At 48.2% G+C, this 24,829-nt stretch overlaps 1 protein-coding gene across 3 annotated transcripts in view; it reads right to left on the reverse strand.

Moving 5' to 3' along the window:
* Positions 1 to 22,896, reverse strand: part of CTIF (cap binding complex dependent translation initiation factor) — a 232,861-nt gene extending 209,965 nt beyond the window's left edge. Inside the window, exons 1-2 of one of the 3 annotated variants that reach the window (XM_039842019.1) lie at positions 22,538 to 22,885; positions 15,125 to 15,260 (exon numbers count right to left, since the gene is read on the reverse strand). The gene's annotated coding sequence lies outside the window, so the exon portion shown is untranslated. Of the gene's footprint in view, positions 1 to 15,124; positions 15,261 to 22,537 lie in introns of all 3 variants that reach the window. The other 2 variants (XM_039842027.1, XM_039842034.1) reach the window with 2 other exon arrangements.
* Between the last annotated feature and the right edge of the window lie 1,933 nt (positions 22,897 to 24,829).

Genomic DNA, 24,829 nt, shown 5'->3' on the forward strand with positions numbered 1-24,829 from the left:
ACAAACATATATACACATTCACCCTTATCGTGCATTTGTACATTACCAAAAAAAAAAATAGAATTTAAAAAATAAAAATACACATAGAAGTTCTAATATTTTCTTCAGGTGGAAGCTTGTGCACCCCACTTTGAAAACCAGTGGTTTCAGGTGGCGGAGTTGGCAGTCATCACCGATTTCCCGTCTCTGGAGTCCCAAGGCGCTGTCAGTCTGGAAACCCTAATTCTGATCTTGCTCCTCAGCGCTCTGTTTTCCCGCTTAACTTGACGCCCGGGCAAGGGCTGTGCTCTGGCAGGGTGTGGGTATGGGAGTGAGTGTGAGTGTAGGGGGTGGTTCTGCACCCCCAAGGGCCTTGACCACTGGATTGGCATGTGCACTCAGGACCTGCTATGGCCCGAGGAAGCCGTCAGGAGGCAGCTCTCATTCCTTGGATAGTTCTTGTCTTATCCATCCATCAAAAATAAACTCCGGGGGGAGCACAGATGGAGTCATCTTCAGGTCAGAGGCGGGGATGCCTGTTTGTTGTGGGTAGAGGATTTCTGGCCCCTTGCCCTTTGCCAGCAAGGTCACGGATGCACATGGTGTCCAGGTAAGCAGAAAAGGGACAGTGGGATGAAGGGAAGGAAGGGTGAAGAGTGGCAGCCAGAGAATGTGTGCACTCATTCCAGAAATCCCATCTGGCCCTGCTCAGCTGCCTAGCTTCCAGGCGCAGCTGCTATAAATGCCGGCCCCACAAACAGTGGGGACCGAGGCCTCTGCTGGCCCCTTCCCCACAGCTAGGCCAGCTGACAGACCCCGAAGACTGCAGCTATGGTGGTGAGGAATGCAGGCCTCATGCCCCCAACAGCTGTGGAACCTTGAGCAAGTGGAACCAGCTACATCATTTGCAGGGCCCAGTACAAATGGAAAATTCAGGGCTTCTTATTTACAGTAAGAATTCAAAAACAATGACAGCCGAGCATTCACCAAGCATTAGCTAGCCCTTCTAAGCATGGGACCCCATGCACCTGCAAGGGGCACACATCCAAGAAGCTGGCCCTTGAACAAAGCATCTCCCTGGTTCACCCACATGAAGGAGGTAGTCCGGCTTGAAGGCACGGTGCTCCATGTCACCACACAGCTGCCAAACTTTCTGCCTCTCCACTGCCCATTTCGGGAGCCGGGAAGTGGGGCCGGGTGGGAGGCAATGTTCATGTTCCAGGAGGTACCTGTGATGCAAGGAGGTCGAAATTCACCTCTTTGGTCTATGTCATGTGGTTCAGTGATTCCCCAACCATTTTGGCACCAGGGACCAGTGCTCCTATTAGAATCTAATGCCTGATGATCTGAGGTGAAACTGAGGCGGTGATGCTAGTGCTGGGGAGTGGCTGCAAATACAGATGAAGTTACGCTTGCTGACATGCTGCTCACCTCCTGCCATGCAGCTTGGTTCCTAACAGACCACAGACTGGTACCAGTCCATGGCCTGGGGGTTGGGGACCTCTGATCTGGTTGATAGAAGAGTCCCCTAAATAATTTTTCAGGAATTTCTATCCTATGGTATATAAGGGAATGTCAGACGCTCAGAAAGAAGAATCTGAATGACTTCCTAGGACCACTAAGGCCCCAGCCCCACACGAGGCAGAGGTTATGTTCTTGCTTTGGCTTGTCATCTGTGTCAAGCTTATCATCTGTGTCAGTCACCTGCATATGTTTAGTTCTCTTTGTCTACATTTAAAGATGAGAACAATATCTTTTCCCTTTTATTTTCTTTAACCTCCCAGGGTTAAGAACACAAATATCAGGTCTAAAGAATAAAAGAACTCTAAATGCATATTATTAATACCAATAATAGTGATGATAAGAATAATCATTAAGATAATTTTGCTTTGATTCAGCCAGGTCCTTGCACAGGTGCTATAAACTTGCCCTTGGCTGCAAAGTCTTCTGGGGAGAATCTTCAAGCCCTGAGATCCCTGCTCTCCAGGTAAGATCCTATCGGAGAGGTTTCCTCTGCCTTTCTGCCAAGTGCACACTGACCTGAGGGAGTCCCGTCCTGAATGCTGAGAGGAGTCATGCTCTGTTTGGACACACAGTGCCACAGTCCCTCTGGCCACTGAGAAGTCTCAGGGTTGGAGAGACAGGAGAAAACTTTATAAGACTCATTAAAAAATGTGTTGGCTCGACTGGAGGCGGGACATGGGCTCTGGGTGCAGAGGAGTCAGCCAGCCTGGCTTGGCCCCACCTGTCTCCGGGCCTCCCAGCTCCCAGTTGCCCACCATCCCCAGCTCCCACAGCAGCCGGCCCCTCCAAAGAGAACGGGCCTCCAAAGTTTTGTAGTGTCTCCCTTTGTTCCTCTTTCCCTGGAGCCCCTGGAGCCAAACGTGGCCTCTGAACAGCAGGCTTGGCTTCTCCTCCGCTGATCAGAGCGATTAGTACCAGCCACTCCCTGCTAATTGCTGTCCTCAGCAGTGCCAGGGCCTCCCGTCCACTCCTCCCAGAGCCCTCTGCCAGCACACAGCCTCCGACTGTTAACAGTGACAAAAGTTGCATGTCATGGGAATGACAGTGTCCGGGGCTGTGAGGCAGGCTCGCGCCAGTTATTAATCCATTCTCCGCGCTTCGGCAGCTGAGACCCATGGATTCTCGGCTGAGTCGGAGCCAGGCATCCAGCCCTTGCCCCTTACAGGAATGGAATGCCAGGAAGAGCTGCTTCAAAATCATCCTGGGCCAAGTAAGGTGCCTGGCAGGTGATTTATTCTCTGGTTATCTAGGTGAACTGAAGCAAGGGAGAGGAGCTCTCCTGAAACCCCCAGACACCGCCAGGTGTTTCAGTGGAAAGAACACAGCACCGGGAGCCCAAAGGACTGGGTGGGTCCCTTTCCTGCCCCACCGTCAATTTCCACATCTGTAATGTGGGTTTGATTGTACTGGTCCTGCCTATCTCCCAGGGCTGCTGTGAGGATTAATGGAGGCAATGAGCATCACAGTAATCATGCGAGTGGCTTATTGGGAGCTAAGTCTTTAAATACACCCTCTCCAATCTTTCCTAGTCTGTAAAATGGATCCCATCTTAGAGACAAGGAAACTGAGGCCTAGAAAGTTCCAGCTATGATGGCCACAGAGCAGGTAAGGGCACATGGTGCTATGGGCTCTGCTGTTAGGATGCTGAGTTCTTCTTGATGCTGAAATTAACCCCCTCCCATGTGTCCCGCTCAGAGATTCAGGCCAAGCTATCTGTGTCTGTAGGTAGCCATTGCCTGGAGTGGCAGACACCACACCCTAGGGTGGTCCACCCACAGCCCTGCTGAAACCCATGAGGTGGCTTGATGGGAGGACCGTGCAAGGGTAATTAGTGAGGCCATCAGACTGGCTCCTGAGCAGGTCTGGACTGTAGAACATGGAATGGATCACTAGTCTGTGGACAAGGGAGATATGGCAGGCACCAGACAGGGGCTGAGATGCTCTGAGAGTGTGAGGGGAGAAGGATGGTCCTGGAGCTGCCTCCATTCCTGAGGTCTGTCTGTTTCCATCCATAAGCTCCTTACAACATGCAGCATCTGTCTGACTCAAAATTTCACTCTGTGATGATTGTCCAGTTGCCTCTGGGAGAGGACAGACATTCGAACTACTGTGTAAATGACTAACAAGAGCAGGATTAAACGGGGGTGGGGGGCAGTAAGAAGTGGTAGAGGCCAATGGGAATTGGACAGTGGCACAGAAGGGGAGGCAAGAAGATGTATATCTTTTCCAAACTGAAGTACTTCCAAGGATGCTGGTCTCTGGTAAAGCTGGTGCTTGGAGGGACCCTACCTTGATAATGGCATGACCTCCTGGGTAGCATGGTTTTGGGGAAAGGCAAAGGACTTGAGGTCTAGAAACCCAAATCCAGTGGCTTGGCCATTAAGTATGTGACCTTGGAGAAGTCACCTCTCTGGGCCAGTCATCTCCATATCTATAGAACATGGGCACTGGACTCTATCACCTTGGAGGCCCTTTCCAGTACTAATCCTTCTAATTCTGAGATATCTGTTCACTTCCCTCACTGTCCCTTGTTTCTGGGCCTCCTGGTCAATGTACAGGCAGGAGAAGGGGCAGACCGGCTCCGGGAAGGCCCAGCACAGATGGACTGCCACTTTTAACCTCAGCTGTGCTGCAGAACAGGCCACGGCTGCCCAGGCTCAGGGCCAGCGCTCCGCCCTTTCCGGCGTCCACTGTGGCCTCAGAGCAGCAGCTGGGACTGGCTTCCAGACTAAATATGGGGAGCCCCAGCCCCAGGCTTCTCCCCACCTGCAGGTCCAGGGCCCAAAGCTCTGTGGCCATGGAGGATCATGCTGCTTGCCCTCCAGCCCACCCGAAACGCTGACTCCGAAACTCTGCACATGGGCAAAGGCCAGAAAAAGGTCAGGAGGGCCAGAGCAACAATGAACTTCCAATGCAATCAAAAAAAAAAAAACAAAACCACACAAACCCCAGCAGCATAAGGCACTGGCCTATAACAGAAAACAGGAGCAAGCCTGCTAGCTTAAATGACACAGAAGATCAAGCTGCTAAGTCCCAGAGCAGGTACAAGTTTATTTCCCCGTGTAGAACAATGACAGAAAGTTAAAGGAAAATGATCCTCTCTGAGGCGTTCTCCAGTCCCCTAAGAGGAAATGTCACATCTAAAAGAAGGCCCGTCTGACCTTAGCCCTCCATCACACACACACACACACACACGATGCACACATACGCGCGCAGCGGCATACCTGAACACACAATACATGCCACACACACATAATGCACACATGCGCGGCAGCGTATCTTAACAGCAACGCGCCTACCACCACACACACACACACACAGGAACCCACTAGTAGCAAACTGTTTATGAAATGTACAGGTCCGACAAGCAGAGCACTGAGTTCTCAGCCTATGTACCAGGTGGAACCCTACCTCGGGGTGACTCAGTGTGAACCACTTCTCACACCCCCTCTCCAGCACCACAGAAACGGGTGACACCCACCACACTGTTATTGGTGGAATGTTGTCCCCCCAAAAAGGTACATTAGAGTCCTCACCCCTGGCACCAGTGAATGTGACCTTATTTGGAAGTAGGGTCTCTGCAGATGTGATCAAGTTAAGGGGAGGTCACACTGGCATAGGAGGGGCCCTACAGCCAACAACTGGTGTCCTTGTAAAAAGGTGGAAGTTCAGACACAGAGACACACACAAGGAGAGAGCCATGTGAAGATGAAGGCGGAGATTGGGGTGATGTCTCTACCAGCCAAGGACTGCAGGCCACCCACCAGATAGGAAGAATCAAGGACGGGTCCTGCCCTAGAGCCTTCAGAGGGAGCGTGGCCCTGCTGACGCCTTGTTTTCAGCCTTCTAGCCTGAACTGTGAGAGAATATCTATTGTTCTAAGCCACTCAGGTTCTGGTGATTTGTTACAGCAGCCACAGGAAACTAATACGTACCTATGAAAGGACCTACCACAACCCCTAGCTGTGTGGTCCTGAACACACCCTTTCTCTAGGCCTTGGTTTTCTTTTCTGTAAAATTTTGGAAAGATGGAGAAAGCACAGAGGTGCTGAGGAGTGCAGAAATAGTCGGAGGGGAAAGGCCACCTTGTTAAAGGGTAGGTCAAGTTCATCTTTGCAAGCTTGTATTCTATTTCATTCAAGATGGGGTACAGTAAAAAAGGCAAAGATTCCTGATGAGGTTCATTCACAGAACTGAGGTTTTCCTTGTTTTAGATTTATACCAAAGTAATAAAGGAAGATTGGACGGGGAGAGGCTGGAGGCAGAAGGAGCAGTGGAGAGAGAACTCTAAGAGGCCAGACCAGCAAAGTTGTGGGCTTACCCCAGTGTCGAGGCTGGAGGACGAGGACAAGAAGATGCAGCGACAGCTGTGCAGGCAGTGGGAGAACAGGTCAGTGGGAGTGCTCGTGGCGGCGCAGGAAGATGCTGGACAGGCAAGGAGGGTGAGAGGACAGAGGAGAGGCAGGTGTCCCAGGTTTGGACTTGCAGGACTAGTCAGGTGATAGGGAGGTGAACCACAGTGTGGGGTGTGGACAAGAATTATGAGTTGGAGTTAGGAGGGGCCTGAGGTCAAGGTGTCCAGGAGGCTGCTGGGTAGGAACTGGACTGGGATCTGAAACCAGGCCTGGTATGGAGAACAGATGTGATAGTCAATGGCACCAGGGCCACCAGATGGGCCAAGAGGGACAGGAGGAGAAGGGCTGGGACCAGGACTCCAAGAAACCCCCACCTGTGACAGACCACAGAGAACAAGTCCCTGTGAGAACATGTGGGGAACAAGGTGAGAATGATGCAGAGACAAGTAGTGTGGAAGCCAAAGGCAGTGAGAGTTGGGGTTTGGGGGCTGTGGTCCCTGGTGGGAGAGGCCACCAACAGCACAAAGGCAGAATGGCTGTAGAGTTGACACACAAGAAGGTCCCAGTAAGTTAGGGCTCATGTCACTGCTCCCCAAAAGGCAGTGGGGTCCCTGAAGCGCTGCTCACTTCTGAGCTCATCAAGGACACACATAAATGGTTTCTGAGGAGGGAAAGTAGAAAGAGATGGAATGACCCAAGATTTAACCATAGCTTCCTGTCATCAAACGCACCCATGCCTTTTCACCAGGGACGTCAGAGACGCTGAGGACGCCCTTCAGTGAAACACAGAGAGGAGATTGGTTACGTTGAAGTATCCTTTCTTCAGATACACTTAGAGCTATATAACTAAGTCAGGCAGAAATCTGGTGAACTATAAAAACATACGTATAGGATTCTGAAATGCTTTTTTCTTTAGCATAACCCAGATGCTAAACAAAAAACAAAGCTACACTGTCTTAAGTATGTCATATTTTTTTGTGAATAGAACTAGACTTGTAGATATTTGGAGGTAAGAATGATGTAGAAGTTTATCTAGTCACAGCCTCTTATGTTACTGGTGAGAAAAGTCCCTGAAAAGTTGGCTGGCTTGGCCAAAGTCACATCATAAGTTATTTTAAAAAAGGCAAGACTGGAACCCACGCCTCTTACCTCCACTCTGGGCCTTTGTTTCTGCAGCATGCTATGACACAAACCAAATCACGGCCAACCAAATTCAGATTTCATTCAAAACACTGTGATGCTCACGTTGGTAGTTTGGGAGATTCAATTATAACAAAGACTGTACCACTCAATGGCGTTTTGGATATTGTTTCCAAAATTGGTTCAATTCAGTTTTATAACAGTCAGAGCAGCCGTACAGAGTAGTGTGGGCTGTGTGGATTGTGGAGGTTGTGCAGCTGTGCCCTGAACAGTGGTGCCTGAATGGGGTCCTAGAAATGGCTGAAACTCTGCAGCCCTACACTTAAGAACGAAGCTGTGTCTGCCAAGGAAGGGGCACCTTTCCCAGCGCGCCAAAAGATCACTTTGGAGATGGGCCAGTGGTGGCCTAGTACCACTTTGGAGTTAATTTAATTTGTTCCAAGCTTCCAAGTCTAAGCAGGGATAAGTATTTTTTTTTTAAATTGGAAATCAAAGCCTTAACCTATGAAGTAAGACCTCTAACTAAAATGAAAGAAGATAAATACATCAATAGAAAAATGAGCAAAGAGCATGAAAAATAAATTTCCAAAGAAATATAAACCTATAAATTTCCAAAAAAAATCTTCCAGTTCACCAGTAATCAAAGAAATGCAAAAGAAAATGAGACACAATTTTATACGCATCACATTTGTGCAATCTATCTTTTCTAGGGCGATTTGGCTCGAGTGTTAAAATCCTTAAACACATACATAACTTAGAAATCAAGAAAATCAACCAAGAAAATAACCAAAGATGTTTCTGACAATTCACCTATAAGAGTGTCTAAAGGGAAAATAAAAGCATAGGCCACAACCCATAGGACAGGCATCCTCCTTCATGCCCAAGCTCTGAGTCGACATAAGTAACAAACACGACACACACGTGAGAGTTCACTTAAAAGACAAAACCACGTGCAGGTTATTTTTCTTTTTTCCTAACTCAGTTATAAAGTCATGAAACTGAGGCAGGAAAAGAAAGCATGGAAAACAGAAAGGGAGCATCATGGACCAGCAGGAGTTCTCAGCCGCTGGGTCATCTGCTCGAATGTTCTAAGCCAATTTTGTTCCTTGGAAATGGGAATGACAGCCAATGCCCCTTAGCAAAGTCCCTGGGAGCCTCTCAAAGCTGAAGGTGATTGCATCCCTTGCATGTTCCACCCCTACAAGGGATGAGACAAAAATCCCACAGCTTCATGTCTTAGATGTATGGACTCTTCAAAGTGAGCCTTTTGAGGGTTGGCTGCCAGTCAAGTCTTCAGGGGAGCCAGTGCTGGCATCCTTCCCAGCAGGTCATCCTGCGGGTGAGGGTGGTGGGGATATCCAGGCTGTATTCCCAGGCCCCACCTCAACCTCACAGATGGGTCCTCTGATGGGCTCCAGCAATGCTCCATATTGGCACTCCTCAAACTCTCCCCAAGACTGTGTTATCCGTGGGGAGCCAGGGCTGGGACTGAGCTTTCTATAAGGTAATATTTTTTTATCTTCAACTTCCAAATGATTTTTGTTCTGCTCTCTATGAAATATCTCTATTTCAAAAAGAAGACCAACTTTCCTATATAGTCTTCAAATGCTGCTGACACTCTAGATAGATGCACCATTGTCATTCTGCATCTTGGTCTGGCCCTGGCATGTGAAGATGTTTCGGGTTAGAGAAATTTGGCAAGAAGTCATTCCTGCTGCTGCCTGAGCCCTGCCCCATGCACAGGGCCCACCCTTCCAAGGGGAATTGCAGAGAATATAAGACATACACATGGCACAAACAGGAGAGATAGTCTCCATTCACCAAACAGGTGTCTCTGTCCTTATTAGCATTTCGAAGACACTTTTAGAACTTTTAGCGGTGACCTTCTGGGACGATAGAAATGATCGTTATTTTGATCTGGGCAATGGTTACACAGGTAAAATCAGTTGTCAAAATTCCTTAGTCTGTGTATGTAATATTCAAGGATGATACCTACATGTAAATTATACATCAGTAAAGTACCATTAATACTAAGATGGAAGAAACATTAGTGGCTACAGGAAGCATTGGTTTGCAGACGAAATGGTACAGGGTCAGGTTCTGGTCTTGGAGACTGGTAGAGATGAGGGAGCTGAGAGAGAGCCCAGGGGTAGCTCTGTGGGGTTGAATGAGGTCTGTACTGAAAATCACAAGGGCGGGGTCAGGTTTCTACCCCATGTGGAAGCACCTGGGCAAGTCCTTCTATGGGCTTGTTTCTTTATCTATAAATTGAAGAGATGGTCTAGGTCTGTGGTTTCCAGCAAAAGAACTCATGAAAAATACAGATTCCTGGGCTCTGTGTTACCTCCTGTGTTATCACACGCAGTGTGAGTTTGGGGAATAGGAATCTGCACTTTGACAAGTTCCTTGGGTGATGCTAGTGTTCTTCAGGGTCCAGGACCAACATTTGGTGACTGTGGACCATGCGTTTACCAAGGTTCTGACCTCCAGTGGTAACAGTCCTGGTTCTTTGTAGAAAGAACAGCAACATACAGCCAACGGAGGGAAGTAAATAAATAGGATGATCACAGCTGGGTGACACAGAAAGGCTTCCCATCTTACACTGTCTCCAATCAGGAGCCTAAACCCAGACTTTAAATCTCAATGGTGTGTGTGCTGCTCAAAGATATCCATCTAAGAAAGTGAGTGAGGGTCAAGAACCAGCTCACAGTCCATTTGTCAAAGCATGTGCCCCAATGCAAGGCTGTAACCACTGGAGGAGGGGAGAGGGGATGCCGAGATAAGGGATGCCTTCTCCTAATTCTGACAAAGGCGCCTTATAGGTTAAGCAGAGGCCCAGTCTGTAGAAAGACCAGGGTCAGGAAATGTTCACGTTTTTTCAAGAGAGCACATTGTCAGCCCTGGCTCTCTAAAAACAAGAGAAGTGAACTGATATTCAAGGCACCACCTGTCCTGCCTCTTTCCGTCGATCCCCAACTTCGTCCCAGCACTCCCTGTCATTTGCCCTTCCCCAGACATTACATGCCTTCTGTCCTTCCACGCTTTGGTGAAGCTGTTCCCGCCACCTACCAAACTTCTCACTGGTTAACTACACAGTCGTTGGCACCTTCTGCCACCTCCTTAGTCGGAATTAATCCTCCTGCTAAGCTCGTGTCCCCAGCTCAGAAGATGGGGCAGTGAATGAGACAGGCATGTCACAGGTCCTCGCAGACCTTATGATCTTCTTTGAACACGATTAAAACACTAATTACAATAAAGCATGAGTAAGGAGAGTGTATAGTAGGAGGTGGGGCACGCTGTCTGTTAATTACAAAACTAGTACACCGTTGTCTAAAAATAGTCCCGTTCCCTCCCCTGCCAATCCACAAATCTAAGAATAACGCAACCTGAACTCAAGCTCCCCTAGGTTGGTGTACTCTCATCCCTATGATACCTAAACACTTCGCACTCTAAGAGCATTAAGGTACCAGGCACTCATTAACATTTTCTGGAGCAACGAATTCCACAGACTTCCAGTTGGACAGGACATCCTCTTTTCTCTGGTCCACCTCTGTCCTTCCTCACCCTTAGGGAGGCCTAAGACGCTCTCAGGGCCAGTGCTCAGAGAACACTGCTGGTCCTACCCAGCCAGGGCTGAGAAATTTCCCCAGGGGTGGGGCGGGGTTAGGGGTGGGGTGTCACACAGTGGGCGCAGCTGGGGCTCTGCTCCTCTAGTCCCGCCGCCCGGCTGCCCCCATGAAGGTCAGCATTTCCTCCCTGGCACTTTCCTCTCTCTTCTCTTAGCCACCATCACAGACCTGGCATGGAAAGGCAGTGAGGGGCAAGGCCCCAGGCATATTGGAGGTGCTGACGTACCCTTGTTCGGCTCTAAAATGGCACAATCAATGCAATTCAGCAGACAGTGACTACTAGCCTGCTCTTTGAGAGAAGGTGGAGCAGAGTGACCGATCATGGAGTCTGGAGCCATGAGACGGGTTTGAGTCCAGGCTCTGCCTCTTACTAGATGTGTCACTTCAGGCAAATTGCCTAATTCTGTAAGCCCCAGTTTTTTTATCTATAAAATGAGGCCAACCCCATGGGATTGCTGTAAGGACAAAACTTAGTTGGTAAAATGCTTAGCACATAGCAACAGCTCAAATGATCATATTACCACCACTAGTATTAGTACTCCAAATGATCCTATTATTACCACCATGAGTACTCGTCCTCCCACCCCCACCATCACTACCACTGCTACTGTTTATTAACCTGCTAGATGGGAAGTCACGAGGTAAACAGACTGTCCCTGCGCCAGAAGCACACAGCGCACAGCAGGCAGGTCAGTGTGACCCAGTGTGTCTCGGAAGCTCTCTGGCACAGAGAGGACACTGAGGCAGGAGGGCAGAGAGGTATGCTGGGAGGCCTTGTCTGCTGGAGGCCCCCAGGGGACCACACAGGATCAACACCATCCCCCCAAGCCGGGTATTAGGCCCTGAAGAATCTTCCTCAAAGGTCTTTCAGTCTCACCCCTTCCTCTTCACGCTGGTATGTTTTTACACCACCCACACATAGCCTTCCCCTCCCTTTGCCCTCTGCCCTCAGCACCAGCTACCCAGACCCCCAAGGCCAGCTCCTGATGGGATTTCCTATTCTTACCACGCCTCTGCCCCTGGTTTCCAGGACTTGTCCTCAAACAGCTCTATGAAGCCATCAGTTTATCTCTGTAAAGTCTTATCATGGTTTCCCATTGGGCAGAGGGCACGGGCTCCACCTCACATTCAGAGGGGCCCCACCCCACACACCTCAGCCCCAACTCCTGCTTCTTGGGACCCACGTTTCATTCCGGCACCTCTCCTTCACAGCCTTTCAGATGCCAAATCACATAGGAGGTCGCCCCGGAAGAAGAACAGTGACACCCTCTCCCTCTTAAAAGGGTCCCCTCCACCCAATTCCAAAAGCCCCCACCCTGCTGCACCCCTCAGACGCAGGGTCTTCCCTGCTTTGGCCCACGCTGACCTCCAATTTCCCTAAAAGTCTCCAGTATGCATTTCCAAACTTTGCCCTCTGCCACTTAGTCATACCTTTCCCTGTGTGGAGCCTTAACACCTCTTCCTGTCTGCAACCTTTCCTCCCGGGGACAGGTGATAACACCTTCCTGGAACCAGGTACATATCTAGGGCTCAATGAACACTTGAGGATGGATACCGGCTCTAGCTTTCAAGCCCTCCACAAGCAACAAGAAAGACATGAGATAAAGTTGTCGCTGACTGCTTGACCCCAGGTAGCACACCAGCCACTTGCTCTGCTCCATTTTTGCCAACAGAGAAAACTCCCCTCCCCTGGCCACCCTCTTTATTCCCCTAGTCTGCTTCTCTCAGAGTAAGTGCCAGCAGTCAGAGAAATGGTAGAAAGTCTGCAGCAATCCAGAGAGGGGAACCTTCAGATCTAACCCAAGCATGGGCAGCAGAAAAGAAATGGGAAGAAAATGTCTTAGAACATGGAGATAAGAGGGGGGCAGGTCCAAACTAAAGCCCTAGAACCTAAGGTAGTGGCAAGAATTATTTTTGAAAATGCAAGCAGTTACATGTAATTTTGGATGCAGGGCTGGTAAGTTACATAATTCACATAGGATTTTTATAAAACAATTGAAATTCAGTGATCAGCTGTGGTATTTGTGAGAACAGTATTGCCATCTCACCTTCTTTCCCTGTGAAATGGGAAATCTATAAAAATAAATATTAGAGAGCTGATGCTGGCATGACGTTTAAGCGGGAATGTGTCATGACATGGCAAAATCATGCAAACCGTTGGTAAATGAAAAGAAGTCAGTTTTAAGACAGGACTACAGAAAGATCTCATTTCTGGAGCAACACAAGAGGGTGTCTTACTTAGATGAGCAAGGCTTGGATGCTTCCAGCAAGTGGGGTAGTTGCTATCCAATCCCCGCACAAACCTTCATACTGCTGAAGACCTCCCAGGGGACCTGTCCACCAGTGAGGTTCAGGCCAGACCTCTGATACTCAGGGGGTCAGGAAGGAGCAGACAGAGAAACCAGCCCACAGGGCAGGAGAGCAGAAACCCTAAGAAAGGTGTCACCATGATGAGAGAAGCAGGCCAGCGTACCCTGGGGCAGACAGGACCTGGGTGTATCCAGGAAGAGTATCCATGGCCAGTTCCTGAGAATAAAAGCCACAGCCAGAGTGTCCCTGAAGAGTGGGTCAAGATTGAAAACCCAATTTTCTAAATAGCAGTGAGTTGCTTCTGCCAAGGGGTCAGGGGGCCCCAAAGTTTTAAAGATTGGGCCCGATTTCAGGGCACACAGAAGGTCATTGGTATAAGGTGCGATGGAACTGCAGGTCTCGAGGCTGTTACTATTGAAGGCCGGTGGTCTACATAGGGCACCTGAGAGTGAGAATTTCTCAGCAGCCTCCATCTCCATCTTGTGGCCCTAAAATTTAATGAACAAACATCACAATTTAGACAGAAATATCCCAGGATATTTCTGTCTCTCTGCTCTAACTCTTGCTCACTAGATCAGGGATGTGTCATTGGCATCCTGAGACCCCCACATAGAAACCACAAAGGCACCCCAGCGAGCATTCTGCCAGGGACAACAGGCAGGGTAACCTCAGACTCCGGCTGTCTGGTAAACTTGCCACCCCTTGGATGATGGGCTAAATTATGATTTTATAATGATACAAACCTATAGTACGGCCAACAGACAGGGGTTAGGCAACCAGCCTTTTCCTTTCTCAGTAGATGGACAAAGAAAAAGGTGGACAGACAGACAGATGGATGAATGGATGGATGGAGGGGTAGATGGATGGACTAATGGATGGACTACCACTTTAGTGAGCCATCGGTCAGCCAGATGTCTGTAGAAGCTTCCATTTAATTTTTCAGTCACTGAACATTGTTCAGAAAGACAAGGGACTCCAAGAGGGTCGTGCCTGGGAAAGCTGACACCTGGCTTGGGAGCCAGGAATACAGGCATGAAAAGACAGCACGTTAATGTGAGGGTTTGGGGTCACATGCAGCTCTTCCTTCATGCCCTTCCCCTGAAGGAGCTGAATTCGCCCATCTAGGGAGACAAATGAACACATAAAGAGGCCTGAGTAAGCACAGGTCCTTCTGAGAAGGAATCCTGGGAGTTAGGGATAAGGCCCAGGGCCGCAATGAGGCCTCCCTTAAGCAGCAGAGGTGCCCGTTACCTCAGGGCGAGCTGGCAGGTGCGTGTGAGGGAGAGCGGGAAAAAGGACAGCTGGAGGGAGACGGTGGGGGGAGGGGAGAGAAAGGGCCAATAGTTATTTTTGAGTAGGAAAAGGCATGACAAACAAACAAAAAAAGAATTCAATAGGGAAGAATAGTCTTTTCAAGTAGTGCTGAGACAATTGGATATCCACATATCAAAGAGTGAACCTGGACCTGTACAGGCCTATTTATTCCCGATGTGGTTTTTGGCACTACCTGCCTCATGCCATCATTCCCTGATCCTGAGGCAGGGACACACATCAGACTCCGTTTTACCCAAACTCCCTGTCTCACGTGGATGAGGCAGCATTTTTCTAGTCAATTCTTGTTGCAGTTTTCTCCTCGCATCTCTAACCTCAAGTTCCTAAGAGTCAGTCTGAGTCCCCCGGGCCAGCTGTCATGCTCAGTATCACACAAAAGAAACAGGGACCCTGGGCAGACCCGTCTCCTCCTCGGTCAACATAGGGAAACAGAAGCCATGAGAAGGAACTGAGGCTGTGCCTGCCTCTGACCTCTGACTTCTGCACCTCGCAGGTGTAACTCAGATCAGATTCGCCTTTGGGGGGCATTCTCTGAACTGGTAGGACAATTTCCCTTCAGCGATCCCCCTAAAACACTTTCCTGGAGTCTCCGTATGCGCATTCGCTGTTGTGGCCTGCAATACAACGTGCTCTAAGGATCACACATGCCACCTAAGCAGCTCTCGAGGTTTTAAGAATAATTAGCAATTTCAAGCTTTTAGAATATTATCCCCTCTGTGGAGAAAACCAGAAAACAAAACCACACCAAAGACAAACTCTGAAATCCCCAAACCCCAAGCTTATAAAGTAGAACAGGGAATTAAGAGTCTAAATAAAAGGATTTGAAAAGGTACATCTGAGCAGACCAAATCCTACCTATGTCCTTTTCTTCTGTTTTCTTTGTGCCACACCCAGATGTGTACTTGGCCTCTGCAGGACCAGGTTTCATCGGGTTTTACTGGAGACTTAGTGTCAGCGATTAAACGGTTATGCCTCCGCTGGCGCAGTGAATCTGGAAAAGAGAAGAGGTAGCTTTTTGCCTACTTATTCTGGTGTTTGTGTTGGCTGAAGTAGAGAACCGCAGAGAAAGGGGACTTGGAAAGTTAGGAGAGTGGCGACTGAGGCCTGAATGAGGATGCCGGCGAGATGCTGGGAGGATGGGCAAATGTCCTCAGCTCCACAGAAAGGCCCCTTGCAGGAAAGGGCCCAATACTCCCCATGATGACTACAAAATGCTTGTCTTTTTGGCTTCCCAGTAAAAATGACCAGGCCAGAGGAGAAGGGAAAACACCGTGCAGCATGAACTGCTTCTCTCCTGACTAGTGGCTGGCCTGGCAAAGCCCCAAAGGCCACATGTTTGCCCTTCCAAAGGTCAGCGCTACCCTGGGCAGCCTGGGCCCAAGTGACCGCACACCCACAGCTGCCAGAAGTCAGGCCCACCCCTCGGCATACTCTCACAGCCAGGCAAGTGGGCAGACCCAGGCGCCCTGAGTGCAGGCGCTGCTGGCCAAGGTCACAGGGGGACAATCCATAAGCCTAGCTGTTCTTCAGTGAGTTCCCTCTGAGGCCAACTGTTCCACAAGGAACGTTTCTCCAGCTCAGGGCCCACCTGGTGTGCCCTGGGCCCTCTACAAATGTTTGTTGTTGGCTCCCCAGGGTAAAAAAAAGCAAGATTGGGACTGGGCAAAGCACTCTCATTTACTAAGCCTTAATCCAGGCAAAGCCCTGACTAGTTTATTTTGGAAAGAGAAGACCACATAAATGCTGGCATCTTTTATTTACTCCAGAAAACCAAGATGTGGGGCTGGGGCCACAGCCCAGCACAGAGGTGTGCTCAGAGCAGACTTTCTAAAAACGCAGGCCACACAGGGAGTATTTGTGACAGACCTGGACTGGGGCAAAGAACGTCTGTCCTGAGAGAGTAGAGACAGACCAGGAGGCTGGGCTGTCCTTGGGGGGCTGGAGGGGATCTTGGGGGAGGCACACGGATAAATCAGATGTGCTGCTGACTGCTTGCTGGGTTGGAGTTTCTCACACCAGAATTCTCAGTTCTTCTCACAGTGCATTGCTGTAATCCAATGGCATCATTTTTAAACAACCCCCTTCCCGAAGGCAAAAGAAAAGTGAAAATTAATCTAATTAAAGTCGACAGTGTTCACAGTAAGGAAAATTCTGGTATTTTGCCAAGAGTCTTTCTCCCCAGCCAGCTTTGTGGGTAAAGGGCACAGGGTTTGGAGCCTGGCGGGCCCAAGCTGGAGTTCTGGCTCTGTCACTCAGCTATGTCACTCACTGTGGGGGACATGTGCCAAAGGGGCAAAAGTGTCACTTGTCTTATAGAACTGCTACAAGGGTATGAGAGAAAATGTAAGGGCTGCAAAGTCCCTGGTGAGTATTAAACATTCAGCAAGTTGGCCCTTCATGCCTCCCAGACTCGAGACCTACTTGCTGACCCAACTGAGGCCTGCATAAGCACCTCAGGAGGAGCTGTGACCTACCTCTGTGCACCCCAAGAGTCCTGGTAGAAGTGTCTGGAGGTGGGGGCTTCTGGGAAGGAGGCTCCAAAAATCCTGCCACACCCAGCTGCTAACCTCTTTCATAGCTATTATTGTCTTATCTCATCTGGACCTGGCAGCAGCCCTGTGAGTAGACAGTGACTGGTTGGTATCCTATTATCCCCATTTTAGAGATTCAGAGAGGGAATGAGTATCGGACTAGGTCTCACAGGAAGTTACCCCGAGAGCTGGGTCTCAGCCACTCCAGTGCTCTGACAGCTATTATTTATCAAGTATCCAGATATTCTACCACACTCCCTATAGGGATGGGGTAGTGTCCACACCTCCCAGCATGTGCCTGGTTGTTCAGAAGTGCAGCAGAAGTGACACTATGCCCGTTCTAGATCTAAGTCTGAAGAAGGCCTGGCAGCTTTTGCCTTTGTGTTCTGAGGGAAGCCAGCCGCCTTGAAATAAGGCCAAGTCCACTGAGAGAACCGTGTTACAGGAAGCCCAAGCTAACTACACAGAGAACAACAGAGGATCCCAGGAAAATTCTCTCTCTCTTAATGGTTCTCTTTCTCCGAAGAACCTGCCTAATCCAGGCTCCTTGAGGCCAGGAACCAAATATGATTTGTCTTTGATCCCTCAGTCTGCAGTGGTGTCCTGGAAACCACCCAAATGTACAGAAGTAAGAGATGGGTGAATAAACTAGCACATAGCCATGCAATAGAATATAATACTCTTAAAAAAAAAACCACAAGGAGGCTTACTATATGCTGATAGAGATGAGATCTACAGAATATTCTGTTAGGCAAAAGAGCAAGGTACAGAATAGCATTTTTAGTATAATCCCTTTGATATAAGACAGGGGAAAATTAGAATGTAGTCCTTTAATGCATGAAGAATACTGAAAGGAGAAACAAAATGTAATTGAAAGTACTACTTATTGTGGTTATGCTTTTAAAAAAGAGTTCTTACCTTTTACAGATACCTACTGAATTAATTATGAGTGAAATCATATGGTGTCTGGGATTTGCTTCAAATAATCCATGGATAGGGAAATGGGTCGCAGAAGAGAACCAAGCTTGGCCATGAGATGGTAACTGAGGAAGGTGGGTGGTAGGTACACAATGATTCATCATGTTATTCTGTCTACTTTGATATCTTTTGGAATTTCCAATAATAAAAAGTTTTTTAAAATTGTCACCTCTAAGGAAGGAGCAGGACATGAAGGAAGAGGGTGGTTGGGGACAGATTGAAAACACCACCGCCATACTTCACAGATCATCTTTTTTTTTCTTTCTTTTAATTATGAAGATGAAATTTACATAACATGAAATTAACCATTTTAGGCATTTTAAAGAGTACAATTCAGTGGTATTTAGTCCATTCACACAGCTGTGTAACCACCGACTCGGTCTAGTTCTAAAACATTCTCATCACCCCAAAAGTAAACCCTGTGCTCATGAACAATCACTGCCCATTCCCCCCACCCCCCGCCCCTGCAAACCACCAACCTCCATTCTGTCTCTGGGGATTTCCCTATTCTGGACCTTTCATACAGATGGATTCATCCAATATGAGACTTTCGTGTCTGACTTCTTTCTCTTAGCACATTTTCGAGGTTGATCCAAATTGTAGCATGTCGCAGTACTTCACTCTTTTTTATGGCCAAATAACATTCTATTGTACGAATATACTGTGGTTTATCCATTCATTGGTTGATGGACGTTGTCTCCAAAGCATAACTTTTTATTTAGATGTTTTTAAATTTATTTTTTTAACTCTGTAAGTGTAGTGCCTCTTCAAACACATTTTAAAACTTAAACTTCTAGTGGACATGGAGAAGGCAAGATGAGGAAACGAGGGCAGATTCATTAAAAAGTTAGGAAGCTTCGGCAAAAAAAAATGGTGAGAAAACATTCAAAAATATAAAAGGAAAAATGGATAATAAATTTAAATTACTTGTATTGGGGGTATGCGGTTATACCACACAATCTGTAATTCTTTCAAGCAGGAAAGCACTCCTTGCGCATCCATTTGGGGTTAAGCATTGGGAGAACGGGCAATGAGTCAGGGTTGTGTTGGGAGATGGGGCTGGACTGTGCGGGTCTCTACCCCAGGCCAGGGCCAAGCCAAGGTGTGATGACAGTCATTGCTGTCACAGACTGACCAAGTTTCTTGTCTCCCCTACATAGGAGAGAGCTGGGCTTCTACTTGTGTCCACCAAGAGCACTTAAAACCCAGGGAGCACTGGACAGCTGATGAATTGGATGCTTCCAGAAGGACTAAGAGCAGCCCACCTTGGGACCCCAAGGAGAGTTAGGAGCTTTCCAGGGAGGTGGCTTGTGAGACGGGCATCCTCTTCCCTTTGTGCACTGGGCCTCTGGCTAAGAGATCTTTTGAAAAGCTGCATTTGCTGCTTCAAAACAAAAGGCCTGTACATACTGTTTTAAGAGAAAGGGCTCTGGGAATGGAGTCAGAAAACCCAGCTTTAGGTGTAGCTCTGACTCTGGGTGAGTTACCTGCCCATTTTTCAGAGATAAATAATAATTCTTGATCCTCCCTGTATCTTAGAATATTAGATAATCCAGAGATAATTAGAACTTTGAGCCTTTCTGAAGAAAGATACCTGGAAACAAAGGAATATTATGATTCCTGTGGCCTGGGAGGGAGGAATGGAGACTATGAGAGAAGTCAGTATATATAACTGAGCTCAAAAAAGTATTCTAATCTTCTAGACTTTATCTAGAGGGAGAAGAAGAGAGTCTGAGAAGCTAAACAAGCTACATCTAACCACCACAAACTCACATTTATACAATTATGTATAGTCTATTGCCTCATTTGATCCTTGCCTCAAATCTGCAGAAGTAGGATTGCTCCCTTTCTGAAGAGGGAGAAACTGAGGCTCAAAAGAGATAAACGACTTCCTAAGTAAGAAGTAGGGTCAGGGCCCCTGCCCTTGCACGGTCCTGCTCCTCTCTGAGATGCATCCAAATACAACATGTTTTGGTCACCTGAGCTTGTTGGTAGCTAATCAGAACTGGAGTTCCCTGTGTCATTGTCTCGTTCGTCTGACCCTTCAGCAGTATCTCCTAGGTGCCACACAGTGCTGAAAACCGCAGATAAAGACATGGAATGTGGAACCAGGCTCTCAGGGAACTGCTGGTCTTCCTTGGCTCACTCTTACACCATATGTCATGGCAGAGGCTGCTAGTTGCCTACTCGTTATCCATTCTCCCATTCTTCCTTACTTGCTGAACCTTGGGTAATACACTCAGCTGAAAAACTATATTTCCCAGCCTCCCTCACAGATAGGGCTGATTAACGGAAAGTGATCTCAGTTCCTCCTCCTTGCCCAGAAGGAGGGTGTGATGGCTAGTACTTTAGCAACCATACTGGACCACGAGGCGACCTTGAGGTACCTCGAGTAAAGTGGCCACATGCAAAGATGGTGGAGCAAAAAGATGGACGTGAACTAGGTTCATACAACCAGCATACTAGCTCTGGCCAGCCAGCCTATCCCTAGGCCTCTTTTATGCGGGAGAAAAATAATCTCTATCTTAAATAACCCTGGTTATTTCTGGTCTCTGTTACTTACTGATACACATGGGTTGGTTCCTTTGAGTTTGCTTACATATATGAAATAGTAAAGGCTGCCAGGCTCTGAAGAGATCTGTGTTGGCATAAAGGGGCACAGAGGCAGTTACACCCCAGAAAATAAGCAAGCAGCTTGGTGTGAGGGGCAAGAAGGCCAACCCAACCTCACAGCAGAGTCCTGCCTAGATGCCAATGAGTGTTCTGAATAAGCCTCAGAGCACCAGGCTTAGGGTAGACTGTGTCCACCCAGCACTGTGGAACCTCCAGCTCACTCTTACCCTAAAGCGTACCTCAAAATCCTAGAACAAAGTCTAGCTTACTCACCTCTACCTGCCGCGGCCTTCGCACTCTGGCCTATGCTCAACTCTCTACCCCCATTCCTTACCTCCCTCCACTCTCCTCAAAGTCTGTGTCCTTAGAAGTACGTGAATTGCCCCCACCCGCGCACATTTTCACCACCATGCTTTTGCATATAATGTTCCTTCTGCCTTAAACACACCTCTCCCCACCTCTTTATCAGACGGACTCCCCTGCAGCCTCTGATTCTATTCTTAATTTACTCAGCACTTCCATAAGGAGCCTTCCCTGATGCCCCAGGCTGGACCAGGCCCCCCTCCGGGGCGTCCCACAGTGCCCTGGGCTTCTGCTTTCACTCTGGGTGAGAATGTCTCTTCCACTTGTCTGTGCATCCCCAGGGCAGGCACTTTTTAGATTTGCACTTGAAGGCTCTCTGCCCCAAGACTACCGATGGCCCTCAGCACACAGCACAGTTCCTGACACACACCAAGTTATTAATATAGATGATGGAAGGACCAGACCCAGAACCTAACACCCCACTAGCAACTGGCTTTATTAAACCCTGGTTTCCTATGCCCTAGATGACAAGTGCTCTTCATCCCATAATTGCTGGCTTTTCCACTCTGAGAATCATGACATGCTTTCCCGCAAATGGATCAGTCACACGTGCTTTTCCTGGTTATACTTTTCCTGGTTATACTCGCTCTCCCCTCTTAGGAAATGGGTAAGGGCCTCCTTCTGATGCCCACTTCCTCCCCTGGTTCTGGGCAATGTGCTCCACTTGTATGGAGGAACACAAGTTATTAGTCAATCAACTTGGATATATTTGTGGCTCTGGTAAGAGTAAAATACATACGGGTTGAAATCACTGATGTTGAGATTTGGATAACACTCGATATTCTTTTGTCTATGCCTCCTTGCCCTCTAAACTGACAGGGGACCAATATCACTGCCCCCAAGTGATACTGGAGGTCAAGCAGAACTAGGTTGGGTTGCTGCCCGTATAGATCCAGTGCTGGCTCCTAGGGCAGCAGGAAAGACAGCCCAGACAGGGGCCAGGTGGTCAGCGCTGCCCTTCTCCAATACTGGTCGGATCCAGGAGCGCACTTACCTGGAGCAGGAGGCTCTGGAGACCCATGGATACCTCAGCTGCTTTAATTGCCAACTGTCGTGAACTGGTCTTGGGAGGAGGAAGGTTCAGCAAAATTTTAATTACAGGCTGTCTCTCAAGCTTTTAATGACTAGGCTCTGAAAACATAGTACTTTAATCACATGGTGTTAAATCAAATCACTTTTAAGTATACTAGTGAGGTTGGATATTTAAAGGAAATGTGTTATGAAATCTTTTATAAAGCAAGTTAATTGAACTTTTGTGAAGGTTAGGGGTTTTTTGGTTTAAGAAGTTTATGCCTGAGTGAACCTAATTTAGATTTGCTGGGCACAGTATATCATTCGCTCACCTATGTTCACCTTGCCGTAGTTCTCAATGGTACCCACCTCCCCCAAATCGAGTCTGTGACAACTCCCGAGCATTTTACAATCCTCACTCACTCCCCTTTTCCTCCAGTAAAGTGCCTTCCCACTCAGAATCGTAAATACTCCGGAAATTCTGGAAGAATGTGGTAGGGGTTAATTGTGCACTACTCTTCTTAATGCATATGCTGAAGTCCTCACGCCCAATACCTCAGAATGTGACTGCACTTGGAGACAGTACCTCTAAAGAGGCGATTAAGGGAAAATGAGGTCATTAGGGGCCCTAATCCAATGACTGGTCTCCTTATAAGAAGAGATTAGGACACAGATACACACAGAAGAAAACCATGTGAGGACAGAGAGAAGACAGCCATCTATAAGTTAAGGAGCGAGGCCTCAGGAGAAACGAAACCTGCTGACACTTTACCTGCTGACAGCTCAACCTTGGGCTTCCAATCTCCAGAATCGTGAGAAAATGAATCTCTGTTGTTTAAGCCCCCCAGTCTGTGGCACTCTGTTGTGGCGGCCAGGGCAAACTAATGCAGAAGGAGAGCGGGTCAGTGTCCTGGGACGGGGCTGCAGCTCCAGCTCAGAGTCCCCATCAGCTGTCCCTACCTACCTGCCACAGGGCGTGGTGTGAGGATTAAATGCAAATGGTGGGCAGGATGTTTTGTAAACTCAAGTTCCCGCTTCTTGGTCCTCCTTTGTGTGGACTCTGTCATTTACGCACAAGAAAACAAGATTTCTCTCTCACTTCCTGCTGTCTCCTAGGTAGAGGAAGCCAAAGTGAGAAAGGGGATCCTGACACCAACAGCCTGGATTATTTCTTGAATTAACACTTTACCTTTTTTTTTTTCTTTTCTTTTTTAAGAAAAGCATTATCACAGGAGGAAGTATATTCTTAAAGTTAAGACTCACAACAAATCTGCGAAATAGCCAAGATTAGAAATCTTATTTTCATTTTACAGATGAGGTAAACTAAGGCTCAGAAAGAGTGGGTGATTTATTTGTGACCCCATGACTTGTTGGGCAGGACCCTGGTTCTCTAGACTGACGTTCATCTGCTTCCAACTCCCTCCCACCATCAATGACACCCTAAACACTGGAAAACACCATTACCAGCTACTTCCAGCTGCAAAACCTTTAATGGCTCCCAGGTGGGGACCACGTCAAGCCTGCACTGGCCTACACTGCCCCCTTATCCCATCCTCCCAATCTGTCACCATTTCCAACTCCATGTGACAGACCGGTCATGCTGCCTGATGGACACAAGCCATGCTCACATGTTACCACCTCACCGAGAACACCTTCCCCACTTCCTTGTGGCTAGCCTAGGGCCACGTCCTCCAGGAAGTCTTCTCTGACTGTTCTGAGTTCTTTCCACCAGCTCTCAGGCCCAGCCACATGAAGTGACTCTGAACAGACTTGCCCTTATTTTGTTTGCAAATTGCTTAGCCATGTTTGTCCCCACTTCAGGGTGCACACCAGCCCTGTGTACCCAGACACAAAGAAAATAACACTTGTTGCTCTGTCAGAAAATCAGCCATGGATAAGTTACTTCTGGAATATAAACATGTTCAGAAATAGCTGTTTACAAGCTCAACTTTGTAAATAGAATCTCATTCTTCCCTGACTTCTGCCACATTGCAAGAGTGCTGTATGTCCACCCTGTCTGACTGGCCTCAGGTGACACTGCTTCCCTCTGTCCCTGGGCATCCCAACTACCCTACTGCTCCTGCCTCTCCTCACCATGCTCAGAACCAAAGTTTACATGAACTGCAGGATTTATTGTTTAAAGAACTGCAGGTCTTTCTTTAAAGATGTCCTCTTGTTATAAGACTAGTCATCCAGGACAAGAATTTTTGTCTGTTTTCTTTACTAGTCATATTACCAGTTCTTAGAAAAAAGCCTGGTATATAGCTGCTTCACAAAAATATCTACTGAATAAGTTTGTTGAACAAATGAGACTATTAATTCTTAGACTTTAAAGAAATTTAATGACTGAATGAGAATCCAAATCTACAGTCCCTCAGCCAGGCCTTGAGCTAGGTAGGCTCCTGGCCTTGGGGTACTGTAAGCCAAATAGGGGTGCCTAGGAAGCACTGTCCTTAAGCATAACTCCAGGATTATTTATCCTTTAGAAAGGTCGCTGTCTTGTCATCTACCCAAAGCTATCCCCAAGGGGGTTTCCACAGCCTTTCCAAAGCTATCATTTCCTCCTGATAAGGCAAAGTACCGGAACTCCCACCCCAAAGGGAAATGCTGAGGAAGAGGCTGGCCTCGGAGGCTGCAGGTGCTGTCCCAGCTGTCACCTCCAAAACTAAGCAGTGGAATGGGGTGGCTTCCCATAGCACGGGAAGGAAGTCCCTGCTATGCTGTGGCTGGGTGACCTCTCCTCTACCCCCAATCCTCGCGAGGGCAATCCCCACACACAAGGAGCCCGCCTTGGCCATGAAAATCTCAACTCCTTCCTCTCTAAGTGCCTCGCCCCAGGTGCTGGCCAGTTATAAGACCTCGTCTAGGGTTTTACTTCCTCTCTCTTCCTTATCAGCTTTGGGGAGGCCTACTAGGTGCCACTCACTGAGAGGGTCGCAAAGATGAATCGAGTTCCAGGAGCTCCCAGTCAGGAGAGGGAATTCTGCCACAAGCAAACAGGAGGCAGCCCAGCCACTGTGACTGGGGCTGAGCAGTTTGCACGATGGGAGGGAGAGGGTACATT

This window comes from Pteropus medius, unplaced genomic scaffold (genome assembly GCF_902729225.1).
Source record: "Pteropus medius unplaced genomic scaffold, Ma_sr-lr_union100, whole genome shotgun sequence".
Taxonomy (NCBI): domain Eukaryota; kingdom Metazoa; phylum Chordata; class Mammalia; order Chiroptera; family Pteropodidae; genus Pteropus; species Pteropus medius.